Consider the following 14,703-nt stretch of genomic DNA (forward strand, 5'->3'; position numbering starts at 1 on the left):
TGTCCTCCCTGCCAGGAATTCTGCTGGAAGTCAACTCCCACATCAAGAAAATGAGAATATTCCTTGAATTCCTTGGAACTGCAGCCAGGCCGCTCAGGTGGTGCTGAATGGCAGCCAAAGATTAACCAAAATACACAAAATCCTGCTGCAGATCCAGGAAAATCTCAATTTTAGGCTCTGCTAGAATAAATTATTGGAATTCATCCTAGTTTTATAGGTAGAGGAGCTCAGGGATCCCAGCTGGGAGTGAGACCCAACACAAACTCCTCGATTTTGGGAAAAGTGGGAATAAATCTGGTTTTCCACAAGTTGGGATTTGGTTGCCTTGGGAGATGCTCAGTGGGGCTTGTGGAAAATCCCAGGAAATCAGGTTTTGGGATGGAACTATGCCCAGCTTTTCCCACCCAGCCTGGGAATCAATGGGATTTCCATAATTCTGGGTTGTTAAAAATGAAGAATCTCCATGAATCCCACAGCCAGGTGGGATCCATCACCTGGAAACCACTTTAATTTAGGTAATTTTAATCCCATTAGCAAGTTAATTCCATAAATTTGATTTTCCTCTCCCTTCCCTGTTTGGAATCCCAAGTCAAGCTATGCATTCCATAAAAACCAGATTCTCTGCAGAGCATTGAACAGGATACAAAATCGAAATTTTTTACCCCAAAACAAATCTCTGGTCTGGCTTTGAAGGTGTTGGGGTGAGGCAGCAGATGGGAAAAATCCATGGAATGCTGGACGTGACTTTTCCAGCCACTTTTCCACCCCAGGGCACTCGCAGAATTCTCTGGAGCACAGGGACAAAACTAGGAATGATAAAAACCCAAAATGCGTCCTGTGCCCTTACTCAGGAGGGGATTCCTGCTTTTCGAGGGCAAAGCTTCCAGAGTAAACATTGCCAGAATGGAAAATTCAGGAATTTTCATGGATTGTAACATTCCCAGAGCTGGAAATTCTTCATTTCATCCCAGTGGGAGCTGCTGGAAGCACATGAGGAAGAGACAAATCAGCTTTACCTGCCCGAACAGCTCCACTTTGGCACAGTTCCTTACATTTGGTGCTTGGCATCCAATAATATTTCCCATGGGAGAGACATTTTGGGAAATTGGGGATTAATTCCCCTGATTTGTGTGGGTTTCCAAGTGCCAGCAGCAGTCACATTCCCTGCCCGTGGAGATGGAATTCCCCCGCAATTCCAGAAGCCGAGTCCATGTTTGAAATCCTTGGATTTGTAATAATTCCAACACCTGTTCCCAGGGTGCAGGACAGGTAAAATTGGAATTTTAAGGTGGTGGGGGTTTTTTGTTTGTGGGGGGTTTTTTTAATGCCATCCAAGCCTCTCATGCCAGGCCTGGCCTGGAAATCTGTCAGAGCAAGGAGAAAAAATTCCAGTGGGTTTTTTTGGGATGGGAAGCACCTTCTGTCCCTAACCTGATGTTAATTCCTGGCTTAGAAATGGGGAACAACCCCCCACTTTCCATTATCCTGGCAGTGTTTGCATGGATTCTCTCAGCCTGGCAGGTTCCTGGGCAACAGTTCCATGGATTTTTGGTGTCTTGTCAAACCAATATTCCATTTATTGCAGCTGGATTGTGGAGCATCCTAGAATCTGCTAAATTCATCCGTTTAAGTCATAAAAATCCGCATTCATTCCATATACAGTGAGTGATTTATTAATTGATTTTGGGGGGTGTCAGAATGAATTCCACATGAATTCCATGTACTATTAATGATTATTATTGATTTTGGGGGCTGCTCACAAACTGATTCCCCAGCTTCCCATCCAGGGAGGGAACGAGGATGAATTCCCAGGAAAACACTTGCTTAAAAATCTGCTTTTCCATGCAGGATGGGCAGGATTTTCCCACTCCTGAGGGCATAGTTAAGGCTGTTCTCCAGCACTTAAAAAAGTAAATCACAGACTAAATTCCAGATTCCTGGCAGGGAAGGGAAGGAGTTTTCCCTCATTGTGGAATCCCCTGGCAGACAGGAGGGATGTGATTCCTTTGGACAGAGGAGCCAGGCTGGAGTTTGGGTGGATTCCACTCCATTTTTCTGGAGTGTTTTTTTCAGCAGTTCTAAATCAGTCCTTCTGAAGGACAGCAGCAAGTGACTAGAGAATCCAATTAATTAATTAAGGGCTACAAAGGAAGGACCTTGAGGGTCCGAGGAGGAGCCAGGGGGGATTCACCCAGGGCCGATCCTTGTGGGTCCCTTCCAGCTTGGGATATTATGGAATTCCTGACTTTTCCTGGCTTCTCAGCAGCTTTTCATTCATCCAGGTTTGTTCCAACTGCCCCAAATCACGCCTGGATCCTCTGCAGGGCCTGGCCCCAGGCTGACCCTGGGCTGGGGGGGATTAGTGGGACCAAATCAAACCTGAGATTAACTCCAAAGCGCTTGGAACATCCTAATTAATCCTTTTCCCACAGAAACCATGTCTGCAAAATGGGAATTATCCCCACTTTACACAGAGCTGCAGGTTTTTTATAGCATGTTCCAACAGCACCTTTGGAAAAGAGCCTTTTGGAAGGTTTTTATGGGGTTTTTGAGGGAGGGGGGCACGAGGGGCACTTGTGTCCCTAAACCTGAGGGCAGCTGCTCCCACAATGTCTCCAACTCCAACCCCAGGGAAAAGACCCAAATAATGTGAATTCCCAAGCCCAGGAACCCCAGTGGCACTGCCTGGGACCGGGAGCTGCTGCTGCTGCTCCTCCTCCGCACCTCAGAGCAGCTGGGGTGCAACCTCTAACTCCCAGTGGCCCCTATGCAATCTGTGGAGTAACTCACAAGCTGTGAGTAACGCCCACCCACGGTGGCCCCAGCCCAGGGCACTCAATGCTATGCAACACCCAAAGGCTTCTCCTCCCACCTTGGCCATCATTCCTTCACCTGTCGCAGCTTTCTGCAGACTTTTCCCAGGAAGCTCTGTGCCTAGAGAAAAACTTAAAAATCAATACAAAAAATAGGAAAGTATAATTAATAAAAATAGCAGTGTAAAATATGAAAAATAATATCAGCAATATAAATAAATACAAGCTCTATTATGACATGCTGTGTGTATTATGATATCTATAATATACATAGGTACAGATATAAAACAGAAACGATAATGATAAATATAAACATAATAAAGACTAAAATTTAAAATATAGCCTAGCATGAAGGCTTTTTTGGTTTGAACGTGGCGAGTGGCAGGGTTGTGGTAGTTGCGCTTGGGGGTCTTTTGGGGCATTTCTTTTGGAGGATTTTTGGGCGGGTATTTTCGGGCCCGTTCTTTTTTGCCTCCGTTCAGTGCCTGTCCCCGAGTCCGGGCTGTGAGCTCGGGGCATTCTGCGGTTGGTCGTTTTCCCGTTTCCCCATTGGTCCGTTTTGGATCCTTGCTCCGATTGGTCGTTTTGAAATTCATTCACCCCATTGGTCCGAGAGTCAAAGCCCGCCACCTCGTTCGCTGTGAAAAGGGAGTGTGGGAGGTCAGTTGTGTGTGGGTTTCAGGGCGTGCAGTGGTGTGCGCTGCCTGAAGAGACCTCGCCGTGGAGAAGCAGCAGCGCCGAGCCGATGGAGCGGCCGTGTCTACAGGCGCACGGAGAGCCTCGTGGCTCAGTTGCCCCTGCAACTCTCTTAAAAGAGCGATCACTGAGGGTGTTGTTGAGCCTTCGGAGCATATGGCGCCTTTTTGAAGGCGACCGGCTCCCGGATGGTCTCAGCTCCCGAAGAGGCTCCGCGGCCGGGCTGGAGCAGGCAGCGGGCACGGGCCGAAGGTCCAGAGCTTTGTGTGAGGCAGCAGCAGCATCGCGGGTGAGTGATCGTGGGTTCGTGGGGAGGGCGTGTTTTCGTTTCGTTATTCCGGAGGAGGTCCGTGCGTGTCCCGGCAGCCGCGTGCGTTCCGGGGACAGAGGCCGGGCAGCGGCGGGGCTCCGCGGTCGTGGAGGCGCAGGGCGAGGTCGGGTGGGTTTCTGCGCGCTGGGAAGAGGGCGGGGGGGTGTTTTTCCAGTTGCCATTCTAGCGCTAAAGCGCGGCGCCGCGGCGGTGAATGTGCGGCAGGAGCTACGGGTTGCCCCGGCCGCATGGCGCACGGGCGGGGAAGGTTGGGGGAGGGGGGCGGGTCTGGCGCCGGCAGTGAGGATGCCTTTGGGGACTGGCGGCGCGGCGGTGCGGCGGCTCGTGTTGGCGTGGTGTTGGCGAGAAGGAAGCGAGGTAGGCCGGCGCCGTGGTTACGTGGTGCCCATGGCTCTTTTCGGGCGGGTTTCCCGGCGCTGTGAAGGGTGGTGGGGGGTGGTTTTCTCTTTGCCGCGGTGCGTAGGGAGAGCGGCAAGCCGGCGCTGAATGCTCAGTATGTACGCATGGTGCTCATGGCTCGTCGGTTCCCCGGCGCTGTGTGTGTGTGTGGGGGGGGGGGGGGCGGCTCTGCCCCCGGGAGTCGCGGTCCCTTTGCGGGGGGCAGGGGAGCCGGGGCCGGCCGGGCAGCGCCCGTGTGTTCGGTGGCGTGGTGTCCCCGGGACTGAAAGGGCAGGGCGGAGCGAGTCGTGACCGAGGGTGGAAAGTGCTCGGCTCCCCCGTCCCTCCTGTCTGGTGGAGGAGCGGCGTTCGGAATTTTTCGAAAGAGGCGCCGTTTCGGCAAGGTTGTTTTGTCCGATTTGCCGCCGTGTAAGTGCCTGTCGCTTGAGGTATGTGGAGAGGTTTTTCTTTATTCAGTAGCGGCTTTGATGGTGGTGACTTCGTGGCGTTTGTTTTTGGTGGTTTTGAGGTGGCGCGATGTCGTTGATGTGTTCGGATTTTGTGATCTTTGGAATTTTATCCTTGTTTCTCGTAGGCTAGGGGTTTCTTAGTTCGTTTTGTTGGATTGCAGTGTGTATTTTCTGGTTGTGGAATGTTTTGGGAGCTTTAGGATTTCACGGGGAGCAGCCTGGCTGTTTGGTGAAGGCTGTGGTGCTTGTTCGCTGCCTTTTTTTTTTTTTTTTTTTTAATTTTTTCCTTTTTTTTTTTTTTTTTTTGTGCCGAGCGGTTTTCAGGTGGTTTTGAAGAAACGTGTGGTTTTGTTTTGTTTGTCGATGTTGTGTGCTAAGGGATCGGGTTTATTTCTTTCTTAATCCTGCGTTCCTTAGGTTCCAGGTCGATGTTTTCGGTTTTGAATTGAGTTTTGGTGTTGAATTTATTAATGCGTGTGTGTATATATATATATATTATTTTTTTTTTTTTTGCTATGAAATTTCTTTAGACCCTATTCCATTGTGTGTTGGCTGTTGCACCCTGTTGTCTTTCAGATGTAGGGATAGGCAGGTTTTCCCCAGGGCGGGCTGCAGCAAAGCAAGCCGTGCGCTTGGCTTTAGTGGTATTTTCTTGCCAAGGCTTGATTTTCCTGTGCTTTGTGTGACGGATGGAGCAGTGGGGGTTTTATTGTGCCTTGTCAGGCTCGTTTTTCGCTCCCTGGGGCTTTTGACGCAGCCAGTTTTGATTTCTGTGGACTTGAGGGAAGAGTTTGTGGTCAGAGATGAGAGGCTGTGTCGTGTCCCTTTGTCCTTGAGTGCTTATCAGCTGCTGGTGGTCAGGGCGTCGCCGGAGCGGTCCCCGGTGGGCGCCCAGCCCCGGTCGGTTGGAAGGCAGTCTTTTGTCTGTTTTGTGTTGCAAATGAGGGCGTTGCTGTTGGCGGCGCCGGTTTGAGCGTTGCCAATTTGTGTCTTTGCCTGCCTTTGGTTTTTGAATTGAGTTTTATTTTTTGGAAGGTTTACTTGAGAAGCAGGAAGGATTTGAACCTTGTTTGATGGGGGATGTGAAGAAGACTTTTTTCCAAAACAGCATCAAGAGCCCAAACTTGTCCTTTTTAGTTCCTTTTATTGTTTGAGCCTAGTCTTTTCGTCATTTATTAGCAGAAGAGTATTTTTTATCGTTGTGGATTTTACGGCTCACTTAGCAGATTTTTTTTGTGGGTTTTCAAGTGTTTTCAAAAGAAGCGCTTGGATAAGCTTGCTTTTGTGACTTTGTTAGGAGGAGTTTTTTAAGCCGCTTATGGGTGATGGGTTTTAGACTGTAGCATCCCGAGGTGTTCGTTTTTAAAGGTGCATCACTTTAAAGGAAAGTGTTTTTTACTTTAAGGTCCAGAGATGTCTTTTTCGTTTTTCACCGTCGCAGGGGGCTTCTCCTCTTTCTCTCTGTTTCAGCATTTTATAGGCTATGACTTTGTTTCTCATCAACCTTTTTGCTTCAATTTACACACCCATGAAAACCATTTTTTTTAAAATGCCTCTCTTTGTTATGATTGAAAGGCATGATGTAAATGTAGAGTTTATTTTCATGGCTTAAGTAAGCATAGAACCACTCATTTTTTAATGCTTTGTTTTAATCTGTTTTTTACTTTTGGTCCTGACTTGATGCTGTTGGTTTTTGTTTCCTCTGTCTTTTTAAATTTTTTTTTAGAGAAGGGTTAAGCTCTGGAAGCGTCCTGTTGCTAAGAGAGAGTTCCATTTGCTCGGAGGTTTTTTTTTTTTTTTTTTTTTTTTTTTTTTTTGTTTTGTTTTGTTTTTTGTGGTTTGTGGTGTTTGATGTTTAAGGCTAAGGCTGCACTGGTGAGGGAGGAGGAAGTCAGAGAACTATTAGAGATGGGAGGGTGTATGTATTTGTCAGGGTGGTGTGCATGATTTGTCTATGACAGCCTTGTTGTTTGTGTTTCCTTTTAGGAGGTGAAGCTGGATGTCAGCGTTGGAGGTGACGTGTGCCCGGTGAGCCGTGAGCGCTAGGCAGAAGCCGTTGCTGTCGCTGAAGTCTGACTCGGTGGTGCCAGTCTAAGCCTCCAGGATGGTGCATTTTAAGCAATCCCCTGCCAAGATGCCGAACTTGTCTCAGCAGCCGATGGTTTGTGTTTTAAATTTCATCTGTCAGAAATGTGTTTCCTGGTGCACGAGGTCTTAGAGATGAAGAGCGTCCCTTTTTGGTGGGCCAATAAAGTCTGCTTCCCCTGCCCCCCTTAGTAGGGGGCATTTGGGCGTTTCAGTTGGATGTGGTAGTGAGGTGTCTGCCCGCTTTTGCCAGCCCTATAAGCCTGCTTCCCTTCCCTTTCTGCAGCATGTGTGTGGCCCGGTGTTAGGAGTTGTGCATGCTTTGAAAAGGAGAGCTTGATGTTGCCTAAGTAATAGACCTTGGTGAAAAACGGTGTGTTTGTGCAATAAGTAAGTCTCAGCAAGTTGCTGGCCAGTTCCCTGTAGATTTTCCTCTTGAAATGTGTTCCTCCATCTGCCAAGAGCACAAAGGACACCCGTTGGTTCTTCCCGCCCCGGGTTTTTGCAAGCTGAAGGGGACCCGTCCTTTTCTGTGTCCTATGCAGCCCAGGTCCCCGGCCCTATCCCACACTCGCATCACGTAAGCAGGTTTGAAAGGTGAGGCAGCTTTCCCTGCAAGAGTTTTCCAGTGGCCTCCCTCCACAGGAGTTGAAATGATGCCAACCCCCCCCGGTGCCTCCCTATCCCCCCTGGCCAGAGGTGCCAGGCCAGCAGCATCTTCTGTCTGTGGAGCACAAGTGCTCCAGTCCTGTCCCAAGCAGACGTACAGCAGAAGAGATGAAAGGGGGAAGAATGAAGGTAGGAAAGGCTGTGTACTTTGCACGAGAGTGCCTGGTGTCTCCCCCCTCCAAAAGCAGCAGGGCCCAGCATCACTGTGATGTGTAGAAGAATGTGTGAAGGCAAAAGCTCCCCCACGCCACGCCACGCCAGGTAGGAAAAGGCTTTGGCATTGTGAGACCCACTGTGAGCGTCCCAGAACAGGTGCCTTGCAGCTGCAGCAGAGGTTGTGCCGTCCACATGTGCCATGTTCCGGACACCTCCGTAGTGCCACATGCCACAGCTCCCAGCCATCCATGAGCACGTTGTCCCTGCAGCGAAACAGGCTAGAGAAGCTGCACACCCCTGATCAGGAGAGCTTCCCAGGGAGCCCCTCAGGCAGCTGCTCCTTGCAGCCCCTTTTCAAATCAGCTTTGGGCTCACAAGCAGCAGGGTCCCCGAGGCCCTACAGACGTCGGCCGACGCGGCAAGAATTTTCCTTTGGAAGCGAACGCTCGTATTGGATTTGTGTTTGGTTTTGTGAGACGTGGGATTTGTGGCGGGGAGACGGTGTGGGCAAGAAAGGAGGGTGTGCATGTGCGCGGGGGTGTCTAAGGAAGGGGAGTATTTGTAAAGTGTCTGTGTGTTTCCCAAGACTTGCGGGGGGTTTGGATTTAGGCCGGGCTTGTCCGCTAAGCCCTAGGCACAGCACAGCAGGCCAGCTCATGAACATCCCAGTCAAGGGATGTTTGAAATACTTGCAGAGAAAGTCAAGGTCTTCTGATGGCAAAGGCAGAATTGCAAATGAAGGGAAATGATGTTTGGGGAATTTTTGGAGTTGTGAACCTGAGGCCCGTGTCCTTTTGGAGGTGGCCTCCCCATTTAAGCCTCGGGCACGTGCAGGGGAAGCGGGGTTCTTGTGGCTAGCAAGGGAAGGCTGGTGGCCCAGTGTGTCAGGTGCAGGCAAGGAGCTGTCCCTGGCATGAGCAGCAGGTCTGCTGTGCCCCTGCCCTCCCAGCTGCCTGGTGTGAGGCCTCAGCACGATGAGGTGTCAGAGCCCGGGTCCAGAGCAGAGGCAGGTGAGAAGCGTGTGGGTGATGAGGGGGTGGCTGGTGCCAGGGCCGCTCCCTTTGGCGTGGGGCTGCCGGAGGAGAGGGGCTTTTTGGGTCTCCACGGCACGTGACACAGAATAGCTGTGAGATGATATCCAGTGTTCTGGGGGGGCCCCTGGATGCACTTGCACGCCTAGCACGGCTTCCAGGAGGTGCTAAGCCGCAAACCTTTGTGCCAGGTAGCAGCAGCAGCAAGGGTGGGTTTTTGGGAGTGTTTTCCTTTCCATTTTTGTGTCATTCCTCCCTCCCCAATGGCCCTGGAAAGAAAAAATGAGGTTTTGAGGATCCAAGTGGCTTCAGTGGAGAGAAGGAAGACCTCTTGTGTTATTGTCTGTATAAAAAGATGTCAAGCTGTCTTTTGTCGTCGTTTGAGAGCTTTGGTTTATTTTTTTGTTGTTCTCAGGGAGTAAATAGAAGGGGAGCGTACGTACCTTTGCCACGGGATGGGTTTCATGTGGGGCTCATGCCCGTTGTTGCCGCTTCTTTTCCTTGGAGGGCTGAAATTGCAGGAAAGGCCAGCTTGTCCAGCATGGGAAAGGTTTCTATTCCCTAGGATCTTGTTTGGTGGTGTATGTTGTGTTCTGATGGTGTTTCTTGTGTCCAATTTTTTTTTTTTTCTTTTTTTTCTAAAGTGAGGATAACTTTATGGGTGGGTGTGTTTGTATTGGAGGTGGAGTGGATTTCAGTGTCATTTTTAATAGGCGTCTGGCAGGTGTTGTTGTGATTTTGTTTTTGTTTCTTGTATGTGAGCATTGAGATGGGGTAGGGCCCCAGCGTGGCTGTGTGGTGGAAGCTAGGGTGTTTTGTTAGATGCAGTGTGTTGTGGGTGTTTGTGGTTTTTTTTATTTTTTTTAATTGTTTTTTTTTGTTTTTGTTTTGTTGAGGGGTGTTAGGGTGGTCTTGAAATGATGTTTTGTGGATGGTGTGTGATAAGGGATATGGCTTATTCATTTATTTGTTTATTTCATGTTGCATTTCTTATGTTTCCTTTTGATCCTGTTGGTTTTGAGTTGAGTTTTGGTGCTGTATCTTTCTGTTTTTTTGGTGGGGTGTTCTGTTTTCAGAGGATGTGTTTTTCTAAGGTTTACCGTGCTGCAGGGGGCTATTGCTTGAGGTGTAGGAGAGGTGTTTGTGGATCGTTTTTCTTGTGTTGAGCGTGTAGCATTTGTGTTAGTGGGTTTGAGGTAGCGTGATGTTTATCGTGTGATAGGGGTTACTTTCTTTGGCTTGTTGGATTGCAGTGTCTATTTTATCCTTGTGGAGAATTTGGTGGCTAGCTGTTTGTTTCTAACGGGGCCAGCATTGCTGGCCGGTGGAGGCTTGCGTGTCGTGTTAGATGGCTTTTTTCTAAAGGTCTAAGTTTTTCCCTTGAGTGGTTTGAAGGTGGTTTTAAATGTTTAGTGAGATGGGATTTATTTCTTTCACGTCGTGTTTCTCGTGTTCCACGTGAATGAGGTGGGTTTTGTGGTTGTTTTGGTGTTTAATTTTTTTTTTGGTGGCGTATTCTGTTTTTAAGGGCCGTATTTTCTAAGGTTTACTGCTGTGGCACGGTCTATATGTTGATGTCTAGGAGAGGTGGTTCTTTATTCGGTGATCCCTTTTATTGTGCTGAGTCTGTCGTGTTCGTTTTTTTGGCTTTGAGGTTGTGTCCTGTCATTTATTTGGCCGTGTTTTCTAATCTTTAGAATAGCATTCTTGTTTGTGATAGGAGATGGGTTTATTTCTTTGTTTTGTTGGATTGCAGTGTGTATTTTATTGTTGTGGATGCTTTAGGAGCTCTTTTTTAGGGCTGCATGGGGGAGGCTATCCCCGTTGGCCGCTGGAGTGTGATGTTTTTTAAATGGGAAGTTTTCTCTTTTTTGTGTTCTTTAGTAAGGTTGTTGCTTTATTTTGTTGGCAAGCAGCGTGTGAGAAAGGATAGGGTTTATTTGTGTATGTCCCGTTGCCTTTCTTAAGTTCCATGTCGGTCAGGTCGGTTTTGAGTTTTTTGGTGTTGAATTTTTTTTGGCGGTGTCATGTGTTTGTCAAGGCTGTTTTCTGAGGTTTATGACAGCGTAAAGGGCCGTCGCTTAAAGCGTAAGAGGTTTTTATTCACAGAGCGGTCCCTTTTATTCAGTTTGGTACGTTGTGTTGTGTTTTCTTGTGTTTGAGGTGGTGTGATGTCGTTCATTTGTTGTCGTTGTGTCTCTTTATCCCTTCTCACACACCACTTACAATCAAAATAAAGTTTATTTATTTATTCGACTTCATTTTGTGTTTCTTAGTTTGCATGTCGATCAGGTTGTTACGGAATCGAGTTTTGCTGGTGAGATTTTTAAATTATATATATATAAATTTTTTTTTGGTGGTGTGTTCTGTTTGAAAGAGTGTTTTCTAAGGTTTAGCAAGGTGCAACGGGCTATCGCTTGAGGTGCATGAGAGTTTTTGTTGTTTTATTTTTTTTATTCTGGTGAGCACGTGGTGTTTGAGGTAGGATACGTTTGATTTGTTCAGGTTTTGTCCTATTTGTCCTTGGATTGTTGTCTGTGATACGCTAGGGTTTTTTCTTTGTTTGGTTTATTGGACGGCCGTATGTCTTTCATCATTGTGCATCTTTTGGGAGGTGTTTATGTTTGAATTGGGGCCAGCGTGGGTGGCTGCTGGAGGTTTCCCCTTTTTTTTTGTTACGGGTTTTTTCATGTTTTCTATGTATTTTCTGTGGAGCGGTTTGGAGGTGGTTTTTAATCCTTGTGTTGCCTATCTTTGTAAGGGGTGCGTGAGAAGGGATAGAGTTTATTTTTTTCCTTCTTTTGTGTTTGTTGATGAGGTTGGTTTTGAATGGTGTATTGGTGTCGGTGTATTGTGATTTTCAAGGCTATGTTTTTGAAGGTTTTGTCATGCCGCCCACTCCTGCGGAGCGGCAGTCACGGCTTACCACCCTTGTCCTTTCAGCAGAGGCGTCCCAATCTGCGGGGCCCCCGAGGCCTGGTGCCGAGGGTGCCGGGTGCAGCCGTGGCGATGCCTCTTGCCGCGGTCCCCCACACTCGGACAGGTGCAGTGCACTTGAGCAGGAGTGGTGGTTCTTTGCAGTGCCTCGAGTAGGACCCCACGTTGTGGCTGGAGATGCTGAAGAGCAAGGTGCCATGGTAGCGTGTGTGGCAGCTGAGGTTGCTGTGGAAGAGATTTGAGAAGAGACAGTACGGTGGTTAGCTGTGGTTTGAAAGAGACATCCCTTGCCTCTCCCCCCCACAACAGGCTGGCCATTGTAATGGTAAGGAAGTGCAAGCCTTTGTTGCAAGGGAGATGATTCCATCTGTCCCCTGGGTGTAGCCCTTGTCCTTGCCGAAGCCAGGGGCAAGAGCCGTACGCACGGCCCCTTACTTTCTAGAAGCCCCTTGCAAAGGTGTTTCTTGATTTCTCCCTTCCTCCTGTGCCCCTGGCTGTAAGTCTGGGGATGTCAGGGGCTATGCAGGTGGTGTCTTTTCCCTAGAGCTATCCTAAGTCCTTGTAGCATTTTTCTTGTGCCATGAGTACCTGTACCTCTGTGTATGGCTTGTATGTTGCAGAACTACTTTGATCCCTCATGTGTTTGATGCTGAAACGTCTGGCCATGCCTCTGTCCACCCTGTGGACAGGACCAGGACCAGAAGGTGTTTTAACTTTGTCACCGGTGGCCTTTTGGTACAATGCACCCGGCACGTCCAGAAGGCACGTGTAGGCCAAGGCCTGTCTCTAGTTCCCTGGCCAGTGTTGTCCCTGTGTTCCTGGTTTTAGGCAGCCGTCTAAGCCTGTTCCATAGTTTGCTTTGGCAGGGTGAAGAGAGCCAGAGCAGCAGGCATTTGTAGGGAGGCTTGTGGGTGTCGTGGGGAGCTGCAGGGAGTCCCTGTATGGGGTTGTTTTAGGAAGTGTAAGGCCAGAGCTTTTTGCATCTACAGCTTACCATCCTTTTTAAAGCAAAGACCGTTGTTTTTCCCTGTGTCTAACCCCACTTTTTTTTCATTGGTGTCAAGATGTTGCGGTGGCAAAAGAGAGTTTGTCTGCCTGTGATGCCATTCCTTGAAGGAAGGGGAGAATGTTCGAGCTTCTGGGCCACCCTGCATCTTTTGGATCTTGTCAGCCTGTCAGTTTCCTACGGCTTCCTCCTCCGAGTCTCCTGATGGGTATGTATCTTTTTATTTCCCATATGTCACGGCTCGCCTTTTTGCTAAGATCCATCAGCACGTCCAGTAGGTGAGATGCAGAGTTATGGAATGCCTGGATCACCTCATCTGCCTCCTTTGAGCCAGTAAAAAAAAATTTCCCTGTCTGATTGTGGTGTCCTAGAGAGGCTGTGAGGAGTGCCTCTCCTTGTGGCCTCTGAGTTGAGCAGGTGGAGGGTCCCCTTCCCCCTTCTCCCCGCCTGCCTTTTGTTGCATTTCATTTAGGATACAGGATGCTGTCCATCGTTTCCCTTCTAGCACCTTTGAAGGGCCATCCATGCCCAGCTTTTGTCCCTCAGGCCCTGGCATGTGTGCTGCCTCTTTTGCAGCCCAGGTGTGGAGATGTAGCTGAATGCAGTCCGGGTTCCTTCCCCCCTCCCTGCCCCCCTTCCTCTTCAGGGCGGTTGAGCAGGAGTATGGTTTCAAGCCTGTGGCCATTTTAAAACTGAAATGCTCCTGTTCCATGAAGCAGGAATCATTGTGCAAGAACTGAGTGCAGATCAGGCACTGAGTTTAGCAGAGCCTGGGGCCAAGCCCTGGCATGCATGTGTAAGGCTTTGGAAAAACAAGCACCAGGCCTGTTTTGCCCCCCCCACCAATGGTCTTTTGGTAAAATTCGTTTGCAATGACCCTGATTAACATGTGCATGGAGTTGAAATTAGTTTTCTGTGTTTAGAAGGGGTAATCATGGGGCATTCCCCGCATTTCTCCTTTCCTTTTTTGAAGCTTTGCTGCCTCCTGCTGTCCCTACCACGACATGACCGCTGTCTGGTCTTCAAAAAAATATTCCGTCTAAGGTGTCTGGTAGAAACAAGTGCTGCAACTCCTTTCTTGCCTTGGGTCACGGCACTTGTCAACTCCCCTGTATTCCTTCCAGTTGTATTTAGTGAACCCCCTAATCCAAAAATGTGCCAATGACGCGACCTTTTTTTTTTCCCCCAAGCCATGTGCCTTTTTCCTTCTAGTGTAAGTCCTGAACATGGTTTTAACTTGTTATGAATCCGTTATTTACCTCCCATTAGCAAGTTGGTCCTCCCTTTGTATTTTTTTTCCCCTGTCCTTGAGCTGTGTTTGGTTTGGTTTCTGAAAGTTCCTTGATGGGGTGTGTGTATCCCGAGCGGTCATTTGTTTGGAGGAAGTGTGTGTGGGTCTTGCAGCGTGTGAAGCTGATAGCTGACTAGGGGGGTGGTCATGGCCCTCTGAGTCCGGTCCTATGTGTTCAGCCCTTTTCCAGAGTTCCCACTGTGGTGTGAGTTGTTTGCAAGACCTTGGAGGGCCTTTTGACTCTAGGTGTATGTGAAACATGTCAAGATTTAATTCAAAGCTACCGTCCGGGCTTCCTGAGGTGCACGTTTTTGTACGTATGTAAGGGTGAGGTTTGAGTCAGAGAGCCTCTTAAGAGCTACTGTTTTTTTTTTTTACAATTGCCTCTGGATGATGTGTCCCTGCCTGTGCTTGGCCTCCATTCCCAGTGGTGTATGGGGTTTGTGAGAAGGAAGGGGAGTCCCTCCATCATTTGCTATGGTAAAGCCCGTATGTCAGAGCTCTTTTGTCAGAATTTGATTATTCATAGGGCTAGGGGGTATACTCTGAAGCCCATTCCTTCCTCTTTTTGTCATTCCTTTCTTTCCTCCATCCATTTGAGTCTTTTTATTCATGCTCTCGTCCCTGAAGTTTGGGTGTGCCAGGGCGTATGTCACTGCCACAGCATCCCTAAAGTTTTTATGCTAATATGCTGTTTTGTGATGCCACGGGGGGCACGGTCTGAACGTGTTTTTTATAAACCTGTACTGGGGGGGTGATGTGTTGTCATCTTATTTTTACCACTTGTGCTGTTGCTTTTGTTGTAGGGAAAGTTTGTAGCCCCCGTGGTGCAGCGATCCA

General features: G+C 48.6%; 1 long non-coding RNA gene across 1 annotated transcript; it reads left to right on the forward strand.

Moving 5' to 3' along the window:
- Positions 1-4,463: 4,463 nt before the first annotated feature.
- On the forward strand, positions 4,464-12,780 carry LOC120762830 (uncharacterized). The gene is made up of 3 exons (XR_009208493.1): positions 4,464-4,667; positions 6,675-6,795; positions 12,649-12,780. It is a non-coding gene; the product is annotated as an uncharacterized LOC120762830 (long non-coding RNA).
- The last annotated feature ends 1,923 nt before the right edge of the window (positions 12,781-14,703 follow it).

Source organism: Hirundo rustica, chromosome 24, assembly GCF_015227805.2.
Source record: "Hirundo rustica isolate bHirRus1 chromosome 24, bHirRus1.pri.v3, whole genome shotgun sequence".
In the NCBI taxonomy this organism is placed as follows: domain Eukaryota; kingdom Metazoa; phylum Chordata; class Aves; order Passeriformes; family Hirundinidae; genus Hirundo; species Hirundo rustica.